General features: G+C 40.1%; 1 protein-coding gene across 4 annotated transcripts in view; it reads left to right on the plus strand.

Annotated features, from left to right (window-relative positions):
* The window catches only part of SCAI (suppressor of cancer cell invasion), a 136034-nt gene that overhangs the window by 16608 nt on the left and 100653 nt on the right, over nt 1–18773 (plus strand). The window contains exon 1 of one of the 4 annotated variants that reach the window (XM_046023540.1): nt 10778–10887. The exons of the other annotated variants lie outside the window; for them this stretch is intronic. The gene's annotated coding sequence lies outside the window, so the exon portion shown is untranslated. Of the gene's footprint in view, nt 1–10777; nt 10888–18773 lie in introns of those variants that run through there. 4 annotated transcript variants of the gene reach the window in all.

Genomic DNA, 18773 nt, shown 5'->3' on the forward strand with positions numbered 1-18773 from the left:
CATGATGTTGAGGCAGCCCTGGACAGACGAGAGCCACTTGCCATGTTGTGAAGACAGGCAGCCAGTGGTGAGGGCCACATGGTAAGGAAGAAAGCCTGCCAGCAACCACATGAGTGAGTTTGGAAGCGGATCCTGCATTAGTTGAGCCTTGAGATGACTCCAGCCCTGGCCAACAGCTTGACTTACTATCCTGGCTTCACAAAGGCTGAGTTATATAAGCCTGTGATTTCGGTGGTGGGGGGGACCATCTCCTTTCTTTCAACACTGGCTCTGTTGTACCCAAAGGATGAGTCTCTGGCTAAGCTTTCTCTCCTTCTGGGTAGGTCTCTGAGGGGCACTGGGAAGAGTGTGTGTGTGTGTGTGTGTGTGTGTGTGTGTGTGTGTGTGTTTTGGAAGCAGCTGTCTTTTGATTAACAGCACCGCAGGATGACTGACTTTTAGGCAGGGATGTGTGCCTGTGGTAATAGCCGAATCTTCAGCCATTTGCTTTCCTCTTCAGAGTCTTTGCTCTGTCCCTGGTCTTTTGTCCCACAGATTGAGAGTTAGTCCACGCTCATGTTCACTCTTATTAAGGCAAGAGCCAAAAGGTCGTTGCCCAGTGAAATTCAGTTTTCCTCTGCCTGGTATCTGTCACTAGGTTTTGAACTTTTTTTCAACCTCTTTTTTGGCTGTCTGGGAAGAGTGGGTGATGGATAATTTTATGTATCAACTCAACTGGTGCCTAGACATTTGGTCAAACATTATTCTGTGTGTGTGTCAGGGTGTTTCTGGATGAGAGTAACATTTGAATTGGTAGACTAAGTAAAGTAGATAAACCTTCCCAATTGGGTGAGCCTCATCTAATCAGTCGAAGACCTGAAAAGAGGAAAAAGTCTGAATAAGCGTGAACTAACTCTCCCTGCTAGACTGCTTGAATTGGGACATCAGTCTTCCCTTGCTTTGGATTTGAGCTGAAGCCTTGCTCTTCTTGGGTCTCCATCCTGCTGGCTCTTAGCCTGGAACGTAAACCATAAGCTCTCAGCAGGCTTTTGTACTCCCAAGTAGAATCTTACCGTCGGCTCTCCTGGGTCTCCAGTTTGTTGACTGCAGATCTTGGGACTTTTTGGCTTCCATAATTGTGTAGTCCAATTCTTTATTATCTTCTATCTAGACACACACACACACACACACACACACACATCCCGGTAGTTCTGTTTCTCAGAAGAACTGACTAATACATAAGCCTCATCTTTTTTGTAGCCTTACTTTGTTTCATCCTGGTTTGTCCAGTGCTCCTGGTTTAGTGCTCCTAAATTTGTCATAGCTTCTGCATAATTAGCTGTGGTTTCTCTTGGTGGATGCAGTCTACCATGAAATGGCCGTCTTCACCATGAGCTAAACAAAAGGAGAAATGCTTGTGTTTTCATAAACTTGGCAGCTGTTTTGGAAACCTTTCACACTAAAGCTAGGCATCATTCTTTATATTCTTGTTTTGCAGTGGGTTTCTTTCTCCCGAGTTCTCTCCATATCCTCCTGTGGGCCTCAGAAGCATATGTGCCTGTTTGGCAGGATCCTGGGAATTCTTCCTGGATAGAGGAGCCCATAGTGAAGGTGCTCACATATGGTTTTCCAAAAACCTGCAAAGTGGCAGTCAGGACTTTAAAAGTTTTATTTATTTGTTTATTAATTTATTTTCAAGTAGTATCTACACTCAGCATGGGGCTTGAACTTAACGATCCTGAGATCAAGAGTTATATGGTCTTCTTTTTTTTTTTTTTTTTTAAAGATTTTATTTATTTATTTGACAGATCACAAGTAGGCAGAGAGACAGGCAGGGAGAAAGAGGGAGAAGCAGGCTTCCCGCTGAGCAGAGAGCCCGATGCGGGGCTCGATCCCAGGACCCTGAGATCATGACCTGAGCCGAAGGCAGAGGCTTAACCCACTGAGCCACCCAGACGCCCCAAGAGTTATATGGTCTTCTGACTGTGCTAGCCAGGTGCCCCAGAATTTTTAAATTACTGTGATAATTCCAAACGATAGCATTATCTACCTATTTTTAGAGGATAGTTGCCCCCCCACACCCGAAAAAAGACTTTAGATTTACAACAGTTACCATTAGCCTGTCTTTCTAACAGTAGACAAGCAAGTCATTTATCTATTGTGGTGACTCCTAGCTGGTGGTAATGAAATTGTTATCAGTAAGAGATTTCGTACTTGTTTTAAAAAGTAGGAATATGTATCTATATTGTCTGAAACCAGTTTTAAGTTATTGAGATGCAAGTTTAGAAGAAGGGGAATGTGGGACACCTGGATGGCTCAGTCAGTTGGGCATCTGCCTTCAGCTCAGGTCGTGATCTCAGGGTCTTGGGATGGTCCTGCATCAGGCTCATTGCCCAGGGGGGAGTCTGCTTCTCCATCTCCCGCCGCTCCACCTGCTCACTCTCTCTCTGACAAATAAAAAAATAAAATCTTAAAACAAATGAAAGTAAAAGAAGGGGAATGCTTTTAATAATTTATAAGAGAATTACAGAATCAGTTTTGGGAAAGATTCGTTATTGAATCCAGCAGTAAGCAGAGTAGGAGAGAGCCTATTCTTAACATACCAGAAAAGGAAGTCCTTTAAAATTTCTCAGTCTCCATCTTTTCAAATATGGTTTACTTACATGTTCATCAATAGCTGACATGGAGGCCTGCCTGGGTGGCTCAGTCTTTAGGCATCTGCCTCAGGTCATGATCCAGGGTTCTGGGATCAAGCCCCGTGTCAGGGTACCTGCTCTGTGGGAGACCTGCTTCTCCCTTTCCCACTTCCTCTGCTTGTTTTCCCTCTCTGGCTGTCTTTCTCTCTGTCAAATAAATAAAATCTTTAAAAAAAATAGCTGACTTGTATTTCAGTGTTTCCTAAGAATTTTATCCAAATCAAATGTCTCATGTACCTGCTATTACATATCTTATATGCGCTTGTGACATGTGACATTTAGTAAGAAGAGTTTGTGAGTTCAAGGTACTTCTCTCACTATTGGTTTTTCTTAATAACCAGCTAACTGGGGCCTCTGGGTGGCTTCGTTGGTTAAGCGTCTGCGTTCAGCTCAGGTCATGATTCCACGGTGCTAGGATCGAGCACTGTGTCGGGCTCCCTGCTCAGCGGGAGAGTCTGCTTCTCTGTCTCCCTCTGCCACCCCCCTCCCCAACTCATGCTGTCTCTCTCTCTCACTTGTTCTTTTTGTCCCTCTCAAATACATAAGTAAAATCTTAAAAAAAAAAAAAAAAAGATAACAAACCTACAATTGTCATATAGATGGCCACAGAATTCTTTTAGTTTTAAAAAGAGGTTCTGAAAACGTTGGAAACCACTGGACTAGATATCTTTGGAGCTATTTCTAGCTCTGATATGTGGGAAAGGAACTGTGGCTTAAGGATGGAGTGTATGTTAGGAGCATGTGAAGAGCATCGCCGAGCGTGCTGGTGAAATCCCCAGGGCTTTGGCTGGTTGCTAGTCACTCCTTTCCTTTCTTCTTTTTTTTTTTTTCTCTTACATACCCCAGAGGTTTGATTCATCTTTTTTCTAAGAGTCATTTGGTAATCGGTTGTTCTCTCTGCCCATAAAGCCTTCTCTGAAAGAGAATGCAGGTGCCTCAGCTTCCCCTTACCTTGTTAGCTCTGAAAGTATTTGATGCTTTTTCAATTTCAAGGGTTTTTACTGCCAGTAACAATAGAGAATGAAATGAATGAATAAAATCATATGCATTTTAGAACTTAGAATTTTATTAAAAATAAGAAGTTTCCCTAAACTTCATTGAAGAATAAATGAGTAGAACTCAATTTTCTAGTAGTTGCTGGAATAAAGGCAATAAACTAAGTGATGTCCAAAGTTTCTTCCAACTCAAATATCTTTAATTTTCAGAGAGAAATTACTTACTTTCCTTCATTTTGTCACTGTCTTATTCTGGGAAGTACCTAACCATCTTTTCTTCTCTTTTTCTCTATCGTTAGGCCCTGGAGATAATTACTAATAGGCCATTGAATTCATTTTATCACAGAGGAGGAGAAACTCCAGGTTATTGTTTTTAGTCTCTCTCTCTCTTTTTTTTTAAAGATTTTATTTATTTGACCCAAAGAGGGAGGATACAAGCAGGGGGAGTGGCAGGCAGAGAGTAAGGGAGAAGCAGGCTTCCCACTGAGCAGGCAGCCTGACTCAGGGCTCCATCCCAGGACTCTGAGATCATGACCTGAGCCGAAGGCAGACGCTTAACCGACCGAGCCACCCAGGCCCCCCGTTCTCAGGCTCTTTACCTGTTGCTTTTTTTTTTTTAATTAATTAATTTATTTTTTAAAGATTTTATTTATTTTATTTATTTGACAGAGATCACAAGTAGGCGGAGAGGCAGACAGAGAAAGAGAGGGAAGCAGGTTCCCTGCTGAGCAGAGAGCCTGATGTGGGGCTCGATCCCATGACCCTGGGACCATGACCTGAGCCGAAGGCAGAGACTTTAACCCACTGAGCCACCCAGGTGCCCTACGTGTTGCATTTTGCAGGGAAAGTCTACTTAATAAAATCCAATAAACACTATTAACAAAAAATCAACTTTGATATAAACTGACACATAACCTTCCATTGTTGTGATAGCCTGTGTTTCCTAAAGATACCAGCAATAGGGGCCCCTGGGTGGCTCAGTGGTTTAAGCCTCTGCCTTCGGCTCAGGCCATGATCTCAGGGTTCTGGGATCGAGCCCCGCATCGGGCTCTCTGCTCAGTGAGGAGTCTGTTTCTCCCTCTCTCTCTGCCTGCCTCTCTACCTACTTGTGACCTCTCTCTCTGTTAAATTAAAAAAAAAAAAAAAATACCAGCAATAGCCAGGTTCATTCCGCATTTCTCCTCACATTGTGACCTTGACACTTGTCCCACCTGCTGTTGAAGTTTGTGTCCCCATCTCTTAACCAGAGCAGGCCTTTGTAACTGTCTCCATCAAAAGAGCATGGCTCAGGCAAAACTGTGTGACTCATGGGGCTAGGTCATAGAAATGCCGTGTTCTTCTGCCTTCCTCTCTTGGGCTACTCACTTGCGGAACCAAGTTCCCAGGCTGTGCTGTGAGGGCTCAAGTGAGACTCTGTGTGGGAGAAATTGAAGCTCCTGGCCCTCAGCCCCAGCTGAGCTCCCAGCTGACATCTAGCCTCAGCTTGCCAGCTGTGTGAGTGAGCCATCCTAAAAGCGGATCCTAATCCTCCAGATCCCCATCATACAGCCCCAGTGGTGCCCGTGTAGAGGAGAGAAGAGTTGTCCCTGCCAAGCCCTACCCAGCTGCAGATTCACAAGCGCAAGTGAAGACCGTTGTTTCAAGCCACTAAATTATATGGCAGAGGATGACTGAATTGGCATTCCGTTCGGCCAGAGCTTAGAGAAGAGACCCTTCTGTGTATTAAAGTGCTTCAACATAGAAACAAAACCTGTTTCCACCTTCAGGACTGCTGTTAGCATCATAAAAGAAGAAAAACGGGTTCCATGTCCTCTTCCCTTAGAGATTTTTTATCTCCTAGGCTTTCATTTTATGTATTTATTAAATTATGGGTCTTTTTAATTAAAGAATACTGCAGAATAGCAAACATTGGAAGTACTACCCCTGCCCAGATAACTCCATTCTTACATACTTCTAATATGGAATGTCGTGTGCATGTTAATAATGGGCAGTGACTTTGGAATCATTCAGGAGAGGTACGTGACCTTGGAGAGCAACATCCTCTCTGTAACTGTTTCTTCTCTACAGTGGTATCTGCTTTGGATGGTTATTGTGAGTCTTCCGTGCTATATACGTACAAAGTGTTTACATAGTGCCCGTCACACAATGTTGGCTCTTCATTACTACTGCTAGTCACTATTACTATTATTGGCATTTTTACTTTTAGACAAGGGAGGGGAAGGATAACCAGCAGGAAGGTTGCAGTCTGAAATGATGGAACGAATATTCCTAAGAAGAAGTTAGGGACAGAAGGATGTTGGGAAGTCTAAAGCGACTAAAGAATGAATAAGCATGTTTAAGATTTTTATAAGGCTTAAAATTGCAGTTAAGAGGTGAAGACCAGAGGGACTCCTTTGGGAAAAAAGATTAAGGAGAAGGTGATGAAGAAATTTCAGAATCAGGTTGGGCTGGTACCAGTTTTGGGACTTTTTTTTTTTTTAATTTTTATTTATTTATTTTTAAAGATTTTATTTATTTATTCGACACAGAGAGAGATCACAAGTAGGCAGAGAGGCAGGCAGAGAGAGAGAGGGAGAAGCAGGCTCCCCGATGAGCAGAGAGCCCGATGCGGGGCTCGATCCCAGGACCCCGGGATCATGACCTGAGCCGAAGACAGAGGCTTTAACCCACTAGGCCACCCAGGTGCCCCGGTTTTTGGACTTCTTGATGATGGTTGGCATTTACTGATGTATTAGCCAGCGATTTCTCACACATATTACCTGTTGTCACTAGTTCATTTTTTAACAAGCCCTTTACATTTATTAATGAATACTTTACATGCAACAAAATGTATAGATCCTAAGTATTCGGTTCACCTATTTGTTTCCATCAGTTCTTAATTGTTTAGTGTTCAGGCTGGTCACAGAGTAGAGTCAATGAACTAAATGGGAGGAGGGGACCGAACGAAGATAACTTAATTCCCAGGGTGCTTGTTGGTCCTTATTAGCAGGTCAGGTTAATGTTTGTTACTTCGTTAGAAGACAAAGGATGAATACCCAGCTTTTATATCAATATGGACAAGACTGGAAGAGATTATGCTGAGTGAAATAAGTCAACCAATTATCATATGGTTTCACTTACTTGTGGAGCATAAGGAATAACACGGAGGACATTGGGAGATAGAGAGGAGAAAGGTGTTGGGGAAAACTGGAGAGGGAGAAGAACCATGAGAGACTGGACTCTGAAAAAAAACTGAGGGTTTTGGATGGGAGAGGAGTGGGGGGGTTGGGTGAGCCTGGTGGTGGGTATTAAGGAGGGCACATACTGCATGGAGCACTGGGTGTGGTGCATCAACAATGAATTCTGACACACTGAAAAGAAATAAAATAAAATAAAAATCTGAGGAAAACTTAAAAAAAGAATATAATGACAACACACATAATATGAAAGATGGGGTCTCTTCTATACACCATCTGAAATCATGTATTTTGTAATTAACCAATTAAATAAGTGAAGGGCTGATAGCCCAAAACTGGAAGTGCGGAAGGGCTCTGCTTGTAAGTGGTTCATCTGTAGATTGTATGTATATGGACTTGAGTGAATAACAACCTCACACTCTTTCTTACCCCTGCAAAAATACATAAATAAATAAATAAAGAGCAAAAAAAAAAAAGGAAGACAAATGGTAATTGTTCCCATTTACAAATAGAGAAGCTGGGGCTCAGGAGAGTAAAGTGATTTACCTAGAGTAACACAGCTAGGAAGTAGCTCAAGCAAGACAAAACCCAGTTTTTCTGTCTCTGTGATATTTTTGCAGTTACAGAGTGAAATAATGATACTGGCATTTTTTTTTTTTTAACTTTAGTGGAGATGATGTCCTATGAGGGTTTTATTAAAGTCCAATAAGTAAAAGGAAAACAGTTCTTGAAGTGCATGTCTTCTAGTTTCAGATGCTTCAAATTTCCTCAAGCTATTAAAACCATTATTTTTAATTTTTTCATTTTCTATAATTGACATAGTATAGTTTATCAGATATTCCTCTCCAATGGCTAAGGTAATTAAGTAAAATTAGTTGTTTGGGATACCCTAGTACAATTTTACCTTTAAATATCCAAGACAATAAAGAGCATTAAGCATGAAAAGAATCTGTTTCCAGACAGCTTTTACTGTTATAAGTCTCTTAGACAAAAGACTTAAAGGTAGAAATGACGTAAGTGATGTTACTTAATTTTCCTGGAAAACAAACGACCTTGTGCTCAAGACTAGATGATGGACAAGTAATTTGAAATGTTACCCAGTGGAGAGGTACCTGGGTGGCTCAGTTGGTTAAGCTTCTTTTTTTTTTTTAAAGATTTTATTTATTTATTTATTTAAGAGAGAGAGAGGGAAAGAATGAGCAGGGTGTAGGGGCAGAGGGAGAAGGACAAGCAGACTCCCTGCTGAGCAGGGATCTGGATGTGGGGCTCCATCCTGGGACCCTGAGATCATTATCTGAGCTTAAAAGTAAACGCTTAACCAACTGAGCCGTGTTATTATTTTTTTAAAGTAAACTCTACCCCCAAGATGGGGCTCAAACTCAGGACCCTGAGATCAGTGGTCACATGTTCTACCTACTGAGGCAGCCAGGTGCCCCAACATTTCTTTTATAATGATCATATGACACCTAAGAGAGATCAAAGAAAAAAATTACATATATGTATTCTTTTTAAAAGAGGTTATTAATTTAAGTCCATACTTTATTCTACTTTTTAAATTTTTTACTGAATGTCCTATTTCTGTTCTACAGAGGAACATATATATTACTTTATATTTAGTTATCATATTTCCTCAGAGACCTCTTGACAGTGACAGTTTCTCAGAACTTTGTTATTTTTTGATGACTTCAGCAGTTTTAAGGCATAATGGTCAAGTAGTTTTTGGAATATCTTTCAACTGGGGAAAATCATGGAGGTAAAATGCCATTCTCATCCTGTCAGGGGTACACACCACCTGCGTGATGTAGGACTATTAATGTTAACCTTGATCACTTCGCTGAAGTAGTACTCATCATATCTCTTCACTGTAAAGTTGTTCCTTTATTCCCCCCTTTCATACTGTAGTCTTTGATAGGAAATCACTATGTGCAGTCCATACTTCAAGAATGGGTGTTACTTCTTTGAAGGCAAAGTACGTAAATTATTTTAAATTTTTCTTTTTAGGAAACTTGTCTGTTCTCCATTTATTTATTTGTCTATGTATTTATATTCAGGCATTTATTTATATAATTAATTTCATGGATTTTTTCTTCTTTTTTTAAAAAATGTTTTTAAAAGATTTTATTTATTTATTTGACAGACAGATCACAAGTAGACAGAGAGGCAGGCAGAGAGAGAGGAGGAAGCAGGCTCCCCGCTGAGCAGAGAGCCCAATGCAGGGCTCAATCCCAGGACCCTGAGATCATGACCTGAGCCAAAAGCAGAGGCTTTAACCCATTGAACCACCTGGGCGCCCCTCTTCTTCTTCTTTTTTTTTTTTTTTTTTAAGATTCTATTCATGGGACACCTGGGTGTCTTCAGTCGGTTGGGCCTCTGCCTTTGGCTCAGGTTGTGATCCAAAGGTCTTGGGATCGAGCCCTGCATTGGGCTCCTTGCTCGGCGAGGAGCCTGCTTTTCCCTCTCCCTCTGCTGCGTCTTCTCTCTCTCTGTGTCAAATAAATAAATAAAATCTCTAAAGAAAATAAAGATTTTATTCATTAGAGAGAGAGAGTACGTGTACAAGCATGAGTGGAGGGGGAGGGCAGAACAGAGGAAGAGGGAGAGGCAGGGAGCGTGATGCAGGCGGGACTGGATTCCAGGACTGGGAGATCATGACCTGAGCTGAAGGCAGATGCCCAACTGACTGAGCCACCCATGTGCCCTGGACTTTTTCTTTTTTAATACTTTGTGTTATAGTCCAGCACTACCTTTTTTTTCTGCAATTGTTCTAGTTTGGCCATTGGGTGCTCTTCAGTTTGTTGCTGTGTCCCTTTGATGTACTATCATTGTGGGTTAAAATTTTTATTTTGATGCTTCTTTACTCTTTGGCACAAGATGCTCCAGGGTCATCACGTGTATCTCTTGCCTCAGTCACAGAATCAGACATTTCTCCAAGGAACCTTGTTTCTTTCTATTGGAGCATGGTGTTAAAAACCAAAATCTGGGGTCACGTGGCTGGCTCAGTTGGTTGAACATGCAACTTATGATCTCAGGGTCATGAGTTCAAGCCCCATGTTGGGCATGGAGCCTACTCAAAGGGAAAAAAAAGTCAAAATCTAGGTGCTGAGTGTGCTTGTTGCTACTAGGGAACAATGTGGTGTTAATTAGCATTCCTCTGATGACTAATGAAGTTGTGTATCTTTATACATGTTTATTGGGTTTTTGTATGTCCTATTTTTCATGTGACAAGCCTGTTCAAGAATTTTATCCAGTGGCTGAGTTGTAATAGTGACAGAGACTGTATGGCCTACAAAGCCTAAAATATTTACTATTTAACCCTTTACAGAAAAAGGTTGCTTACACTTACAGTTATGATAGCTGTTTTAATGTGAGTTCTGAGTTGGTTTTGATTGGTTGATTTTTCTCATTATCACTGGTCATATTTTCCTGTTCCTCTGAATACCTAGTAATATTTGTTTGGATGCCAGACATTGTGGAGGGACTGGAGTTTTGTTTGATTTTGTTTTTGTTTTTTCCTTCTTACATACTTCTGGAGATTTTTCCTGGTATGCAGTTAAATTATATAGAAATATTTTGATCCTTTTGGGTATTGGTTTTAAGTTTTGTTGGGTGGGGCCAAAGCAACAGTTAGCGCTTTCAGTTCTAGGGCTTATCATTCTTTACTTGTGACAAGACCTTGTGGAATACGCTACCAGGAAATTACAAGGTTTTCTAAGTCTGGCTGATGGGAATAGGTGCTATTGTTGGCTTTGTTAAACTCTAGGCACTGTTCCCTCAATTGCTCTTGGATGATTTTTTTCCCTCTGTGTTTGGCAGTTTTCTTGGATGCATGGGCCAGTGTGTACTCGGTGGAACACTTTAGAGGGACTCCCCACAGATCTCTAGTATTTTCTCTCTGTTTAGCTTTTTCCTCTAGAATATTCTACTCTGAACTCTAGCAGCCTTCATCCTCCTGGACTCCAGCTCCATCTTTTCAATTTAGGACATTCCTTGGGCTCTGCCTGGGCTCCTCTTCCCTGCGCCACACCCAGGAAATGCTAAGCGGTAAGCTAGGGCAATGGTAGCATTCACTTTTTTGTCCTCAGAGATGACTGTTTTTTGTTGCCTGATGTACAGTGACTTGAAAAACTAGTCTGTTGTCTAAACTATTTTGTCTGCATTCTTTTGGTTGTTTAATGTAAGAGAGTCAGTCTGGTCCTGGTTACTGTATCTTGACCAGAAGCAGAAGTCTTTGAGATCTTTTTAAAAATCCTGAATGGGTGTTTAATCTTATCACATGTTATTTCTGTGTCTGTTGAGATGATCATATGATTTTTTTTTCTTATCTTTTTTTCCTGGTACTGTGTGTTGAATTACATTGATTTTTTTTCTAATGTTAAATCAAGCTCTCATTTCTGGAATAAACTATTTAGTCATGATGCATTATCTTTTTTATATATAACTATATATACTTTAGAGGAACTAGTATATTTTTTAGAGTTTTGCACCTGAATTTACATTCATATTCTGCCCTTCTTCAGATTTTGACATAAAGTGGGTTCATAAAGTGAGTTCATAAAGTTCATAAAGTGGGTTGGGAAACATTCCTTCCTTTTCTCTAGAAAATGTTTGTTAATATTGATGCTTTTTCTTCCATAAATGGTTAGAAAAATCCTCTGGTGAAGCCATGTGGTGATTTCATTAGGGAAACTGTTTATTAACAGTTTATTTCTTTAATAGATTATTTCTTTAATAGACACAGGACCATTCAGATTTTTTATTTGTTTGCATTTGAGTTTTCGTCAGCTGATTTTCTAAGAAGAAAAATGACCTGTTCAAGGTCATATATCTAATAATGAATAAATCTTCCAAGCCTGTGCTTTTCCAGACTTTGTCATACCAGCATAATCTATACTTTTAAATTGGCATATCTTTTATCTTCTACTGTAGATTATAAACTAGCAGGCAAGTTCTATCTCTGATAAAACTTAGTATCCCTGGAGGATTAGAGCCAAATCGATATTTAAATTAAATTCGAGCACACTTGGGGTTTGTATTGAGATTTTAAAAGGAGAGACCTTGATTTAAGTCGTTATTTCACTACTTCATTTGGATTCTTTCAGTCTCTAAAAGGTACATTTTACCTCTTTGGTAGTGGATTGTTGTTGCTTAGAATACATATTGAAGGAAAGTAGTATAGTTCTTACACTTTAGAAGTAACATTCATACTGTTGCATTTGTTTTCTAGATTTTGATTTTATTTTTATTTCCTAAAACCTAGTAGGGTAAGTTATCTGTAATTCTAGGGCAATTAAAAGAAAAAAAAATAACTCTAGTTCAGAATATGACTTACCAAAACCATTTTTAAATATCTGTTCAAGAGATTGTAACTAAGATTCTATTATCACGGAAGATTCAGTGAATATGTAACATTTCAATACCATAAATTGTGTCCATCTTGTTATAGTAGACTTAGTCTAAGATTCACATGTTGGGGAAGAATGTGAGTTTGAGTAGAGAGGGTTCAGTTGAAGGTCTGTTTCTATAAAGTATGTAGTCCGTTGCCAAAAGAAATATTACCTAGCAGCAGTTTACATGTGCCAAGAAAGGCCAGGAAAGTCTTGTAGTAGAAATTGTACAGGGAAGCTGTCAGACTAGATCCCTGAGGATGTCAGGCAGGAAATAAAGCTTACAGTGCTAAAAATTTTTACTGGATTCCTAGGCGATTGGAAATAAATATTCCAATGCTTGTATTTTTTATCACGCTTTTATGTTGACTAGGCAGTTGAGAATTATAATTAGGTAATTTAAACTGTTTAAAAAATTAAAACCAAACAAGGATTTTTCTAAGATTATACTTAAGTATTATTTTCTTTTTCCTGCATAGTGTTTTATTCTGAGATTAGATTTGGAAATGTATTGGGAGAGGGCCTTTAAGTTCTTAGGAATAAAATACAGTAAATCAACAATTTCCTTTTCAGTGCCCAAAGTGGAAATACAGAAAATGTAAATAAGTAATTGTGCCAAAGTATTTATCTGTGGTTCTTTTTATTTCTAGAATACATTTCCCATTTCTACTGTACACATTCAGATATATTTATAGAAATTTCAAGCTTAAGGGACTTTTTTTTAAAGATTTTATTTATTTGAGAGAGAGAGAGAGGCAAGGGGAGAAGTAGGCTCCCTGCCTGAGCAGGTGTGAGACTTGATCCCAGAACCCTGGGATCACTACCTGAGTCTAAGGCAGATGCTTAACCAACTTAGCCAACCAGATGCCTCTAGCTTAAGGGACTTTTAAGGAACATCTATTTGGATTCCTTTAGTTTGTGGGTAGGAGAAACAAGGCAGGTACAGTTGAAATATGAGTAACTTGCCCAGTGTCATGAAGGAGGGTAAAAACACTTGTTGCACTTGGGGAAATGGAGCCTGGTTTACTAAGTTACTTGAAATTTCAAATATATGGTGATGGCCTTGCTTTTCTCGCCACCTCATGGCTTCTAAATGTTGGTGTATCAGCTTTTGGTTCACTACCAGCAAAGTAAAAACTTCAAAAAACCCTTTGAAAACCATTATTATTCAGGAGACAAAAACAGTATCGACACTTTAAATCAAGTAAGAGTAGTTTTAGGTTCTTTAAATTGAGAGAAGGTCATTTAAGAAATTATAAGTTTTCTAGGCTGCTTCTACATTGACATGATCTCTTCCATTATGAGTACCCTTGACATTCACAGATAGGTTTTAAACTAATGCTATGAAACACTACAAGGGATAGAGATGGTTCTGTAATTTCAGTTTAGGCAGTCTTTGTAAGTGATCTATGTTAAAATCTTTTCTAGGGCAGGACTTAAAATCAGTCTGGTTCACTTCTGGGCCATAGAATGTTGCTATTAATTATTGTAGAAATGCATACAGTTCATAACAACATTAAAGAACTTTCTGAAGAATACAAAAAATGTGCAACTTAATGTGAGAAAAATTCTTCTTACAGTAAAGTTTTTTATTCATTTTTATTTTGTTAAATTTTTTTTAAAGATTTTGTTTATTTTTTGACAGAGAGAGATCACAAGTAGGCGGAGAGGCAGGCACAGAGAGAGGCCGAAGCAGACTCCCCGCTGAGCAGAGAGCCTGATGCAGGGCTCCACCCCCTGACCCTGGGACCATGACTTGAGCCGAAGGCAGAGGCTTTAACTCACTGAGCCACCCAGGCACCTCTGTTTTGTTAAATTTTTTATTAAGTAGGCTCCACACTGGGCTTGGAACCCAACATGTGGCTTGAACTCATGACCCAGAGATCAGTCCTAGGCTGAGATCAAGAGGTGGGCGTTTAACCAGCTGAACCACCCAGGTGCCCCCAGAAAAGTATTATTTTGGGCTCAGGCTGCAGCTGCATTATAGCCCGTCCAGCAGAGGCAGCATCAAATCACGGTTAAGAGCTCCAGCTTTGCGCCTTGCTCTGGACCGTCCAGCAGGTTCCCTCACTTGCGTGTGTCTCAGTTTCTTTGACTGTAAAGTACTGTCCTTCATGTACTTTGTTTTGAGGATTACATGAATACTCGTGAATTGCTTAGAATAGTGCTTACCACGGTAAGTACTCTGCAGATGTTAGCTCTTATTATTACTATCGTAACATGCGAAGCTCTTAGAGTCTGGCTTAGTCAGTATTCAGTAAATGTAGCTCTTACTGTTCTTAGGAGGGTTTAGTCAGTATGTAATAGACTTTAGGTTCTTGAAGTAAATTCAGTGGTTTAAACTAGCATTTTCCAAAGTGTAAAGCCGTAATTCAGTATTCTGCAAACCACTCTCTTAGTGATAAGTATTTTCTTCCCTTTCTTAGTCTTAAAATACTTTACCCGTCCCTGATGTCTGGAGACAACTCAGAAGTCCCTTCTAATCAGCACTGGGCGGAAGGTCTTGACTATTGTGTTAGTCTCTGTGTCAGACCTGATGTAGTCTCCACATTGCTTTCTGAATGTGGTTCTCTCTGAGCTCATACCCCAGTCCCAGCATTGAGGGCTGGGGCAGGGTTGGGATGACTGCAGGAGATAGTCCCATTCTCTTCTTCCTCTCTCTTTCTTCCCTCACCTTTTCATCCCTTTGTCTTCCTTGTTCTTTCCTTCCCTTTTGCTTCTGCATTTGCTATTTCTGGCACTGTTTTAAGTTCTAATAGGAAATATATCTTTTCTACTCATTTTCTTTTCTTGGATCAATCATTTTCCTTTTAAGCTTATCCCTTTGTATTTTATCTTTGAGTTCTTAGTTCATTCTTTTTTTTTCTTTTTCTCTTTTTTAAATATTTTATTTTATTTATTTGTCAGAGGGAGGCACAACGAGAGAGGGAACACAAGCAAGGGGAGTGTGGAGAGGGAGAAGCAGGCTTCCCGTCGAGCAGGGAGCCCAATGCTGGGCTCCATCCCAGGACCCTGGGATCATGACTTGAATCGAAGGCAGATGCTTAACGATTGAGCCACCCAGGCGCCTCAAGTTCATTCTTTTCTTAATTTTCTTGATTCACTCCACGAATGAGAAGAAATGTACGTGGGTTATGTACTTTTCATCTGTATGTTGAATATTACATTTCTTAGTCTATTTTTATATTTTACATAATTTTGTATTGGTCTCAAATCTAACATTCCACTCTTTAAATAGACAGATTAAAATTCTGTTTCTGTCACTTGCTACTTTTTAGAATTTCTGCATTTTATTTTATCATTTGAGACTTAATTTTCTTATTTTTAAAAGGTACTTTGTAAGATCTTCTTCCCAATGTTATTATAAATTTAGATTAACTTTTGCTTAAAAATGATGCACTTCCATATGCATTTACATTTCTTTTGACATTAAAAAAGCAGAAAGGGTTAAGGCTAAAAATAAGGAGAGTGATAGAGAACAGAATAGCTGATGAGAGAGTTAATAAAAATTTTGATGATAGAAACTTGATAGAGGAAAAAGTAACTGACATAGTAGCACAGAGAAATGTTATTACCCTTTAGGTATTATCTTTAGGACCTGAAGATGTGGTGCCTATAAGAAGCACACTAATTCACTCCACAAATTTCTCAAGTGGCACCAGGTACTTCAGAGGTGGGAGTGAGACATTGAACTGAAAATGGGGCATTGGTTCAAAGTCTCTTGACTGAAATGTTGGATCTCCAGGTCCGCTGTCTTATACTGTGCAGCCAGACAACTACCTGCCCTCCACCCCTCAATTATTCAGAAATCAAATGTGACCAAGGGCAGGGGTCTCTGAATTGGAGAGATTTCAGGATGGAGTGACACATGGGATAGAAAATGGGGACTAGCTGTGTATTGAACAGTGGACCTACAACCTCTCACCTCATCTCCAAATATACTGGCTCCTGACTACTGGGACCAGATTTGTGTGGCTAATTCAGGAGATTGAAGGGATCTTTTTTAGAGAAACTGAAGAAGACTCAAAGAAAATACTTTCTCATACTGACATTTTAAGGGTCTCTAACGAAAGAGCTATTTCCTGTAGGGAAGCTCTCTGATTGAAAACCCTGTCTGTAGACCAGGATGCCATTCACATCTTTCAGGGCCTCATTCTTAAGTAGTAACAGACAATTACTAAGGATCATGAGACATAGGAAAAGACCTTCAACATGAGCAACAGAGACCAAAGTGAACACATTGCATAGAAGAATCTGGTGGAAATAAATGTTGGGTAGGGCTCAGAGTAAAAATATGAAATGAAAAAAAAAAATGGGGACACCTAGACAGTTGGTTAAGTGTCCAGCTTTTGGTTTTAGGTCAGGTTGTGGTCTTGGGGTCATGGGGTCAAGCCCCCGTGTTGGGCTCCACATTTGGTGAAGAGTCTGTTTAAGATTCTCTCTCCCTTTGCTCTCCCCCTCTCTATTCACACTTCCTCCCTCTCTCTCTAACAGTAACAACAACAAAAAAAAATCCCACCAAACCAAACCAAAAACTCTCTAACTAACAATCTCATAGAGAAGAGGACTTATAAAATGAGAACTGGATTCTTTGAAGAAGGAACGATTTAGAAACAAAAAGAACTTTTGGATATATGTAACTGTGGCAGCTCAAATTAAAACAAAACAGAACAAAACATTTTTCCAAAAATGGTTGGAACAAAGTGAAGTTGAAGAAATCTCCCAGAAACTAGAAGGAAAAGACGGTGATAGAAAGTAAGAGAAAAGGGACTTTTTGAAGAAGACAAGGTTGTCGCTACAGTGGAGCTTCGTCAGGCTTCCGCTCCCGACTCCGGCTGTTCACTCTTCTTGAGGAACAAGTTGGTCAGGAAGCCATGCCATGGCCATGGCTTTTAGATTATTTATTTATTTCTCTTTTAGGATTTATTTATTTTAGAGAGAATGTGTGTGAGCAGTGGGGAGGGGCAGAGGGGAAGGGAGAATCCCAAGCAGACTCCCCACTGAGCGTGGAGCCTGATGTGGCGCTCAGCTCCATGACCCCATGGCCATGACCCCAGCCAAAATCAAGATTTGGATGCCCAGCCAACTGAGCCACCCCATGTCCATGGCTTTAAAAAGCACCTGAAAGACACCCATGGAGCCACAGGTTGCGACTCACTGAATTAGAATGACTCTAACCAGCCACAGCATAAAACCTTTGAGGAAGTTGTGTGCCGACTTGATCAGAGGTACAAAGGCAAAGAATCTCAGGGTGCAAAGATCCGTTCAGACACCTGTCAAAACTGAGAAGCACGACCGAAAACTCCTTGTGGTGACTATTCTAAGACGTGGGATCATTTTCAGATGAGGATCCACAAGGAATGCGTTGATTGGCACCATCCTTCTGAGGTGGTGAAGCAGATGACTTCCCTCGGTATTGAGCTAGGAGTTCAGGTTGAAGTCGCTCTTGCACTTGTTTGAATCAACCCTTTTAATAAATTGATTATCAGTTGTTAGAAGAAAACAAAGAAAAGATGAGATGCTTACAAAGTTAATTGAAGAGGTCCAATGACAGACTAATAGGTACTGAAAAGACAGCCCACAGAATGTTGGGAATGTTGGGAATTGATTTGCAATCATATATCTGATAAGGGACTTCAACCCAGAATGTAAAAAAACCAAACCAAACCAAACAACCCCTCAATGATTAAAAAAGCAAATAACTCAAAATATAAATGACCAAAGGATCTGAATAGATATTTGTCTAAGGAGGATACATAAATGGCCAATAAGCTTCTGAAAAGATGCTCAACATCATTATTTATTAGGGGGACGCAGAGCAGAACAACAATGAGATACTGCATCACACCCACGGCCATGATTTGTAATAAAAGAGACAGTTTCAAGTGTTGATGAGGACGTGAAGAAGTGGGAACCCTCATTACGTTGCAGGTGGGACTGTAAAATGATGCAGTCACTTTAGCAAACAGTTTGGTAATTCTGTAAAAAGTTGAGAGCAAGGAGTTACCACATGACCCAGCAATTCCATTTCTATGTATACACACAACAAAATGAAAACATACGTTCATGCAAAAACTTGTACAGATTTTCAAGGCAGTGTTAGTCCTAATAGCCACAAAGTGGAAACAACCCAATTGTTTATCCCCTGATGCTTGGGCAAATATGATGTGGTATATCCATACAATCAACTGTTATGCAGTCATAAAAGAAATTAAGTACTTATACATACTTCACCATTGATGAATCTTCAAAAGAAACATGATGTTGGGGCACCTGGGTGGCTCAGTGGGTTAAAGCCTCTGCCTTTCGCTCAGGTCATGATCTCAGGGTCCTAGGATTGAGCCCATTGGGCTCTCTGCTCAGCAGAGAGCCTGCTTCCCCCTCTCTCTCTGCCTGCCTCTGCCTACTTGTGATCTCTTTTGTCTGTCAAATAAATAAATTAAATCTTTAAAAAAAAGGAAACTTGATGTTAAGTGAAGGAAGCCAGTCACAATAGTCCACATACTGTATGATTCCATTTATATGAAATACCCCGTAGAGGCA

This window comes from Meles meles, chromosome 11 (assembly GCF_922984935.1).
Source record: "Meles meles chromosome 11, mMelMel3.1 paternal haplotype, whole genome shotgun sequence".
Classification (NCBI taxonomy): Eukaryota; Metazoa; Chordata; class Mammalia; order Carnivora; family Mustelidae; genus Meles; species Meles meles.